Raw genomic sequence first — 10,546 nt, forward strand, 5'->3', positions numbered from 1 at the left:
TTTCATATGAAAGAAAACAGTTTCTGCGACGTTCTTGGTCAGGGCTAAAAGAATGCTCCAATAGTTTCTTTGCTACACACTCGGTTCATTGTCTTGCTTTTTCTGCTTCTGTGTTTATTTGTGGCTTATTTTAGGTTTTTGATTATTTAGAGAAGGATATTTGTTATTGTTTGTTTCATATTCCAACATTTCTGACATGTCTCTTCGGGGAAGTTTCACAGTACTTGTTCCATCTGTTGTGCAGAAGGAGCTTACAGTGAGAACTGAGTTGATCCCGATGAAATATTGCATGTGTGAGATGTTTACCTCTGGAATTGGATGGATCAGGCGGAATGCGGAACGCAAACAGTGTAGTTGGTGTCTGCTACTCGTCTGTCCGACCAGACATGGCGTTGCACTGATTCAAAAATGACTTAACGTTACCTACAGTTCCTAGCCTCCATTGTTGACTCGAAGTTTTGAATACGGCATGCAGAGGGCAGTGCACAGACAGCTCCTTCACAAATGTAGATAAAACGAAAATGCACTAGTGATAGTCTTCCTTCACTCACACCTGACTAGAAGCTGTCAGGAATGGCATGGCTACTACAGCAAATGTTGCAGTCAGTGTGGCGATAGAGTTGTTTGGAGAGACTGTGGCCCAGGGACAGCACGGTTTGTTTTAAAAATAAGACAGTAATTCCTAACACACTCTCCAGTTAACCTATTAATGTGCCGCAGGGGACTTTTGCTGTCTGCGCAGTTGTGGGAATCTGAAAGTGAGCTTTGAGGATATGCATAAAGCACAGATAGTCCCCTGGAGGTCAGAGCGCGGGTTTCAAACATGGCGGCGGAAGGCAGACCTGGGTAACTCGTGAGATGAGTCCAGCTGCGGCTCGGACCAATCTGCGGCTGTATCTGGTTTCACCTGTGTGCATAAAAACCAGGGCTTAGGTGGGTTCACTTCCTTCTGTGAAAACCAAATCCCACGGGTACAAACAACTGGGTTATTTTCCCATAAATCTGCTTTTATAAGAAAACTCTCCTCAATTGAAAACACTTTCTGCCTTTTTGTCCATTTGATCTATTTTTGCAGCATACTTTTCTTATTACTTCTGGCATTTCGCGACCATCTGTTTTCAACTCCCGAGGAAGGACTTTAAAGCCGAGCTGTGGCGAGCACAGTAAGTATCTCACTACCCACTGAAGGCAGGACGAGCCCGAACTCTGAAGCGCTGCGAGACTGGAAGATCAGGGGAGGCACCCGCCAATGGATATGAACCTCTGATCTACTACTGTAGTAACGCCCAGGGTCGCATAGTGCATGGCTACTACTAAATGCACCAAACATGCCACGTCATGACTCGAGAGGCCTGGACCAACACTGTGAAAATGTCTGCACTCGGAGCCGCTCAGGCCTGCTGTCATTTCTAGATTTTAAATGTAACACGTCTGCGCTGTTTACTAATGAAAATGCGTCTTACGTTGCTAATACCAGTGGATGGTTAGGCCTGTTAGGCCTAGGATCATCATCGAGAGCCTTGGGAAACTTGTATGTACTATTACGAAATGAATTCCATCTGGCCCCCTGGAAGCCCACACTCAGAAAAACAGCATTACATTTCTCACGTCAAATCTGACAGGATATTTTTTTCTTGCTCTTTGAAATCAGTCCTGCTGCATTGCAACATCTCCATCCACAATTTTCAACCCCCCTCCACCAGTTATTTTTTTATAACTATGTTCCTACTAGACATGTGCATACTGGTGCTTTAATCATAACAGTTTATCTCGGACATAACCCCATGTATGCTCAGGGCACAAGCCCTAAAAAATAGAAGTGGGGGGACTCTCCAAGTTAGGTGGTGTCACAGGAAGTGACAGCATGGCAGGAAGTGACATCACAGCCAGAAGTGACATCGTAACAGGCAGTGACATCACAACAGAAAGTGGCATCACATGTGCAGTAGATCTATCATGTGCACGTATTGCAAGATTTAACCCATGAAGCTGCTCAGTAATTAGGCCTGTAACTTAAGGTTCCTGTATGGAGGAATTAAGAGCCCAAATGTGGATGAAGTTTGGCGTACAACTACATTAGTCAAGCCATCAAGTGCTGTAAGCGAGGTAAACTCAACAATGGCATGCCAAGTTTTCAGGATGCTGATGTGTAAGGCTCCCCATTTTCACAGATTTTTTACAGACAGAAAACAATGTGTTGGGCATCTGCATTATTTGAAGTACATATTGAAAAATGTGAAGTCTGCAAAAAGGAATAAATTGAGGGAGGATCGAGATGCCAAAAACATTCCTTTCTCGTTAGTCCTGAACAAGCGGTTGATAAGAGGAAGCAGCCGGGCACTCGGACACAGACCTATGCGCACAGTCAAGGACCTCATGGGGGCTGACTCTTCCAGCAATATGCAGAGTTGAGATGCAGGGGCTCGAAAAAGGAGTGAAAAACAACAAAGCCTCATTCACAAGCAAATGGTCTTTTAAAGACCTGTGAAGTACTCGGGTGCGGCTGTCTGTGTGCCCGGGAAACTGTCTCAGCCTGGGCTGGGGTGAGCAGGAGAGGGGCTGAAGCCCTTTGATCTCAAAGGGTGCTGCGCGCCTGGCCTGCCAATAGCAATTTATCCCCGCTCTGTCACGGCCTCCCAGTCATGGATAGTGCAGAGGGCAAAGCAGAACTTTGATAGGTAGCGCATTCGCGCTTTAGATGGTCCAGCTTTTGAGCGGAGGGACGGTGTCCACCCTGTAAAATAAGTGGAGGGATGCCGTCTACCCGTGTGGTTCCCCGACTCGAGCTAGAGAAACAGAATTTAGCATCAAAGATATATAATTGGCTAGGGATGGCAGTCTACAGAATTATCTACTTAGGATGCCTATGAACAGCTATTCACCCCTTCAAGCACATCCATGCACAAACGCTACATGATGCCTGTGATAAGATCCAAATTATTGTCTTTTTCAGGTCAACCACTATAACTTGTTTGAAAATAAAAGGTTTTCTTATCAAATGCTATCCACACAATAAATACAAACCAATGTAACATCAATTAAAATCTCAGAAGCCCATGAAATGAGCCCAGGCTCCAAAAGTGCCACAGCACCTAACACACCCTCAAATGCTGTTAAAATATCATAAGATAAAGCTGAATGTAGGAAACCTATCACCGGTCATACTGTCAGATGCAAGTGCTGTTCTATTTAAGATCAATTTATTTAAGGAGATAGAGTTTCAAAGCAACATAGAACTTAGAACCCAGATATCAGCATACTTTCAGAAGTAGCTCAAGGTCTTCTGTGCAGCGCAGCAGTATTGAAATAAAGTCTGTCTTATTTGCTTAATGTGCTCACACTCACAGAACCAAAGCATAGACATCAGAAACCCCTGTCTTAGAACAGATGGCAGCATTTTAGAATGTGGCCCTCTGGATTTGCCTGGCGGCTGCTCTTGCCAGCGACAGTCTGTCAACTATACCTGCGTGTTTTGAGTAAACAATCTATGGCTGTAACATCTTTGGTAGCATGCTTTTTATGCAGCATGTCTGGCTGATTGCAGGGCCTCTACTAGTTGTAGTGCTTATACTACTGTATAAAATAGATTGATAGTTAGTGCAATAATGATGCTTACTGGAGCGATCCTTCGTCCAACTATATGACGATTCACGGTAAAAAAAAGATATCCTGTTACACCTCCCCTTCATATATCTTCAAAAGGATTTCTCATATGTATAGTAGTAATAGATTGCATATTCATTTGTTTAGTTTAAAGGAAGTTTATTTGATAGAGACATAAGATATAATACAATAAACACAAATTACACTTGAGGATAGAATAATATTGTAAAAGAAAAGGCAGGAGAAAGAGAAAGAGAAAGAGGTAAAGAATGAAAAAAAAGAGTGAGCGAAAGGTAGAAAATAAGAGAAAGGGGGAGAAACATGCATTTTATGCATGATGTATCAAAAAAGCAACAATTATGTAATAAGAATTCCTACAAACACCGAAATATTCTTATGACCATAAGATACATTTTTTAATTAAAACAACAATAAGCGTAAAATCAAGGGGGTTTGGGTACTTCTTCAATGCAGGGGTCATGCAGTGGTAATTTTTTAGCGGAAGTATTTAAGAATTCAGTAACAGGCATCCAAAGAGCCTCTCTTTTAATAGCAAGTGAGATTGGGTGTACATAAGCTCGATCTAACCTATGATTGTAGCAAACACCATACCACCATGCTTGAAAAGATACTGTAGAGGCATCTTTCCATGATTTAGTGATCTGTTGAAATGCGACAGCTATGAGTAAATCAATAATATGAAAAGAAGGGGACCAAAGTTCAGAGACACTACCTAGGAAAATATGTGAAAAAGAAAAAGGAATGCGGGAATGACAAATGATGCTAATCTGCCGACAGACCTGGGTCCAAAAAGTATGGCTTGCTGGACATTCAAAAAGCATATGTTTGAGATCTGCAGACGAGGATTTACATGACCAACTATAAAGAATAAAGTTTTAGTAGTATTAGCTGCTCTAGAAGATCTCCTTCCTTTAGCCTAGATTTTATGCCACAATGGAATAGCGAAAGATGCACCCAAACCAGATTCTCAACTACATTCAACGTCAGATTTATTACGAGAAACCGGAATATCCATACATTTTTTGTATAATAGGGATGCCGAAGGAGAGTTACTTAAAAATGATGTGGTAATAGGATTCGAAGGAATAGGAGGAGGAGAAGATTAGAAAGAATTATAAGAGGCCTGAGCCACCGCCGCTAAATTTATATCTTTAGAGTGAAATGAAGACGGAAGAGAAAAGAGAGGTTGCAATACCGAAAATGGCATACAGGTGCCATCTTGAAAAAGTTGGTAAGTCCATTTGAGACCATAGGATAACCATTCTTTCCAAAAAATATATTTATTGTTGGGTTTAATGTGTTTATTGTACCAGATTGATGAGTTCATAAATTGTGCACGTTCATCTCAAACAGATGAAAAAAGTGGTTTCCGAGCATTTTTAAGAATAGGGAGAGAAAAAGATAAAGGAACATGAGAAAGAGAAATAAATTCTTCAAAGGAGAAAGGATGAAAAAAGACTCTTTCAATGTCAACCCACAATGGGAAAAGGTGAGAATCAGTCTCACTCTCAGACAATAAGAAAGAGGAATTTCTAAGAAAAAATGAGGGGTGATAGGAGTAAAAATCCGGAAAATTAACCCCATCCATGTGCTTAGGTTTTATAAGCTTACTAAGAGATATCCTCGGGGGTTTAATATGTCACAAAAATTTAGAAAGAATGGTAGATATCGTTTTGTAAAAACACTTAGTAATATTAATGGGTATATTTGATAGGTAAAACAATATCACTGGAACAACCATCATTTTTATAGAATCTAATCTACCCCACCAGGATAAAAATAAAGGATGCAGCGAGAAGTAGAATAGTGTAAAGTAGTTTGTAATTCTTTAAAGTTTAAAGCAACAGTATCTTTAATAGAGGAAGTAAACCAAATTCCAAGATATTTTATTTTAACTGGATTCCAACGAAAAGAAGAAGGTAAGAAGTCAGCGTGAAAACAAAGCTTGTTCAGAAGGAGGATCTCACACTTATCATCATTGAGTTTATAACCTGAAACAAGGGCAAAGTCAGTTACCTCTGATAAGAAGGCTGGTAAAGAGGATTTTGGATATGAAATGAATAATAAATGTCATATGCGTATGCTGGAAGTTTTATCTGATGGACTCTGTAAGAGAAACCAGTAATGCTTGTGTTCAACCCAATTGTTATGAAAAAAGGCTCTAGGAAAGGATAAATAAAAGTGGAGATAAAGGACAACCTTGCCGAACTCCTCAAAGAAGGGGGAAGGAAGAGGATATAAGTCCATTAGCTAATATAAAGGACCTGGGAGAGGAATAAAGCAAAGAGACATAATTAATGAACTTTGGTCCAAAACCAAACCAGCGAGGGTAGAAAAGATAAAGGACCAACTGACCCTATCAAAGGGTTTTTCAGCATCTAATGAGATTGCTCCTAAGGATTGTTTATATGATTTAGATTTGCTTAGAACATTAAAAAACAATCTAATATTATCTGATAAATGACGTCCTTTAATTAAACCACATTGTTCCTTTCCAATCAACGGAGGCAAAAAATAATCTAAACGAAGGGCAAGGAATTTGCAAAGATTTTGTAGTCTAAATTAATTAAAGAAATAGGCCTGTGATCCTTGTTTTCTTTCGGGAGTAGGCAAATCAGCGCTTCTTGAAAAGATCCTTCTGATTTCTGAATGGAAATGACATTTGTAAATAACTGATGTAGTTTGGGAAGAAGAAAGGGGAAGAAGTGAGAATAGAATTCAATGGTAAACCCATCCGGGCCAGCAGCTTTGCCTTTCTTAATAGCTTGAATATCAGTAAGAATGTCAGTAGTTTGAATATCTTCATCCAAAGAGTAAAAATCTACATTGAGGGATGAAGGTGGAGGGATTGAGGATAGATAACAAGAAATATCAGCCTGCTGAGAAGGAGATTCAGGGTTATAAAGATGTTGATAATAATTTGAAAATTCCATAAGAATATTTTTGTTTTTGTGGACTGTAGTGTTGGTTGAAGTTAAAATAGATTCAATCTTATTGCGCTCCTTTTTTATTTTAAGATATTTGGCAAGAAGATTGCCAGCTTTATTTTGCATGGTATAATATTTAGCACTAGATTTAAGTAAATATAAATTGGCAGAGTTTGTTAAAGGTAAACTTGGCTTTGATAAGTTCAGTCAAATCAGATGGGCTTATTGTGGCGTAATAAGAGTGCTTTAGTTGCTTAATACATGAAGTAAGCAAATTCATGACCTTGGCGGATGCTTTACACTGTTGAGCTACAAATGAAATAATGAAATCTCTAGAAGCAGCTTTGCAGGTGTCCCAGATGAGAGGGGGAGAGGTACGAGGAGATTCATTTGCTAAAAAGAAAGTGTCTTCAAATTTCTGGAAAGCAGAAGTAAATTTAGGATCTAATGGAAGGGCATTATTACATTTCCATCTCCTAGTACCTGCAGTGGGAGGGAATACATCTAAATCTAAGGATATAGGAGCATGATCTGAGATTAATATAGATCCTATGTTGGAGTGGGAAATCTGCTGTGTACGGGCTTTTGAGATAAATAGATAGGTCTATAGGAGATTGTTAGGAATGAACCGGTGAAAAAACATGAGTATTCTTGGGGAGTAGGTTGACATAACCTCCAAGAATCAACAGGGGATCTTTGTGATATAGTAGACGTAAATTGAGTATGTATTAAACAGGGTATACATTTAGATTTGAAGTGTCTATCTAGAAGCTCCACCCAATACTAAGTAATCATCAGTACATAACATCAATTTAGATAACAGCTGATGCCAGGATATAACTTTTAACATTTATACAAGAAAAAACTTTAAATAAAACTTAATATGAAATACAACTAGTAAAATAACATAGCACATCATAAATACATGTCCAATAGGAAGAATTTGAGAAGAAAATTATTATGCAGAGGAGAAATGCAAAGTAGGAAGGAATATCATAGTGAAAGAAGACATGGTCAGCGACTAGCTGCCGCTTCCCCCCCAATCCGGCACCCCACACCCAGGAACGTGGACACGAGACGTCTTTACTTTTTGGAAGGCGGGCGCTAGTCGCCCGGCCGTATTTATTAAAGTATGAAATTAAAAAAGGTTTTAATTGCATAATCAACAATGAATACAAAAATCAGCAGGACATTTAGTTATACAGTTCTTATCAACAAGTTTGAGAGCCTGACCTTAACAAAACTCTAATACATGTTGTTTCCTAACTTAGACTAAACATCCTAAACTTGATTTTTGTACATTTCTGGCCATATGGCAGGGTCACTACCGGTGTCAGGTCCTACAAGCTGCGCCTCCCCCCTTAGGTGTGCGCATGCGCAGTGTTACCCCGGGAATTGCCCGGTCTACGCCCTAAACTCCATTTACCCACTAAAGGAGGGCCCTTACTCTGCGCCGGTGGCGTCATGAGTCCACGCGCGCGGGGTGGCTACCAGCCTAAGGAAAGCGTGAACTACTCCTACCCGCGCTCCTTTGCCTATTACCTTGCCCCTGGAGTTCTGGGAGTGGCCCGCAGGCCCCTCCCCCTGGGCGGGAACCTCCATAGGATGATGCCCGCCCCCTCAGACCTCAAATATGTGCTCACCGATAAAGACCTTACCGCATGCCCCATACCTAATAAATACGACGACCTATGGGAAAAAATTCTAAAGGACAGCTACACTGGCTAAAAATTAACAGTATCAACGTATAGCTACAAAGGGACAAAAGGCCTAAAGACACATGGCATCAAATACAATTCACTTCATACATGTTTCGCTAGAAAGGGGAAAAAATTCCTAAACAAACCCATCACAAAATAAACCAACAGATCCATCTCTACTGTGGACCGTACCTTTAAAACTTACCATTCAACCAGACATAAAACTGCTACAAGACTTTTGTTCCAAGGGATGGTGGGTGGGAAAACAAAGAAGCCCCGAACGCGGGGCACAACGTTCAGCGAGGGAGCGTCCAGGGACAAGGGGGTCTCCTGGGCGCTCCCCACTTCTTATTCCCGAGGGGCCGGTCGGCCCCTCCTATCGCCCGCCCCCCCTGACCCGGACCCACTAAACTGGATCCGGGTCAGGAAGGCCGCCGGCCAATCGGCGGTGGGCCGCACCCCCAGGGCACGCCCCCACTGCCGAATGACCACAAAGGGGAAAGGGGGGGCGACGATCGCCGCGCCGCCATGCGTGCGGGGGGGCCGAGGGCCCCCCCTTTTCACATGGTCAGCGACTAGCTGCCGCCTCCCCCCCAATCCGGCACCCCACACCCAGGAACGTGGACACGAGACGTCTTTACTTTTTGGAAGGCGGGCGCTAGTCGCCCGGCCGTATTTATTAAAGTATGAAATTAAAAAAGGTTTTAATTGCATAATCAACAATGAATACAAAAATCAGCCGGACATTTAGTTATACAGTTCTTATCAACAAGTTTGAGAGCCTGACCTTAACAAAACTCTAATACATGTTGTTTCCTAACTTAGACTAAACATCCTAAACTTGATTTTTGTACATTTCTGGCCATATGGCAGGGTCACTACCGGTGTCAGGTCCTACAAGCTGCGCCTCCCCCCTTAGGTGTGCGCATGCGCAGTGTTACCCCGGGAATTGCCCGGTCTACACCCTAAACTCCATTTACCCACTAAAGGAGGGCCCTTACTCTGCGCCGGTGGCGTCATGAGTCCACGCGCGCGGGGTGGCTACCAGCCTAAGGAAAGCGTGAACTACTCCTACCCGCGCTCCTTTGCCTATTACCTTGCCCCTAGAGTTCTGGGAGTGGCCCGCAGGCCCCTCCCCCTGGGCGGGAACCTCCATAGGATGATGCCCGCCCCCTCAGACCTCAAATATGTGCTCACCGATAATGACCTTACCGCCACAGGCCAGCATTGTTAACCGACGATCTGGCCTCCCCCCTCTAGCCCCTGCCTAAGGACACCTTCCTGCATTCAAAACCCTCTAGCCAGGCCCAGATATTATCAGACCATAGGACATTACCCTCCTCTGTTAAATGAACTCCGTCCTTCAAGTAATACTTGTCGCCCCAGATGCACCCATGAGGTATTGACTGTAACAAGGGGGCCCGAAACAACCTATCCAACCGTGTGTTGATCCTCTTTACCGAGTGATTCAACGCCCTGACCGAATGTCCCCCCCGCCACTGTAGTCGAGGTATGAGTTGTGACCATACTAATGTGCAACCGGGGCAGGTCTTAGCCATCCAACCCACCGTTGAAATAATCTCCTCAATCAGAATGCGCCTACCCAGTGTTGCCAAATCATTCTCCCCAAGGTGAAGTATCACCACTGACGGTGGAGATTGCTGGCGTGCTAAAAGCCCTTGGAAGAATCCCCTAAACTCGTGAAGACACAACCCCCCTCTGCCAAAGAACGTGATGTCCAACCCTAATTGTGCCGCCCTTTTCCTCTTGTCACCTGACATAAAGACACATTCCGCTCGCTTCACATATGAATGACCAACAATCCAGACATTTTTCTTCATTGTTTCCTGGTCGCCGCTCCGTGCTGATGTATGTTCCCGGTGCCCGACGACAAATTCCTCCCCTGCGTAACAGGTCTGAGAAACTGTAAGAGAGCGGAAAGAAACCAGGCGTGAGTGACGTGTAATCATAGCATGTCAATCCGAACATAACGTTTATAGCAGTCTGAAGACCATCTCCCAATTGTCTTTACTCTTTCCACTGGGAGGCCCCCTGCCACCGCCTCAGTAGCTGCCCCAATCCTGAAGGAATGAGAGCCAAAATCTTTAGGGTCAAGACCTGCTTTCCTAACCCCCATCTCCAATACTTTCCTGAATTGATACCTGGTCAAGGGGCTCCCGTCGGCGTGACAGAGCAATGCCCTGCCCTCTGAGCCTACCAACATTCCGTGGAATATTTCTACGTGCCTCACCGGGCAGCACGGGTTGGCGGGGGCCCGTTGCAGAACTATGGTGT

The sequence above is a fragment of the Lissotriton helveticus genome, chromosome 5_1 (genome assembly GCF_964261635.1).
Source record: "Lissotriton helveticus chromosome 5_1, aLisHel1.1, whole genome shotgun sequence".
NCBI lineage: Eukaryota > Metazoa > Chordata > Amphibia > Caudata > Salamandridae > Lissotriton > Lissotriton helveticus.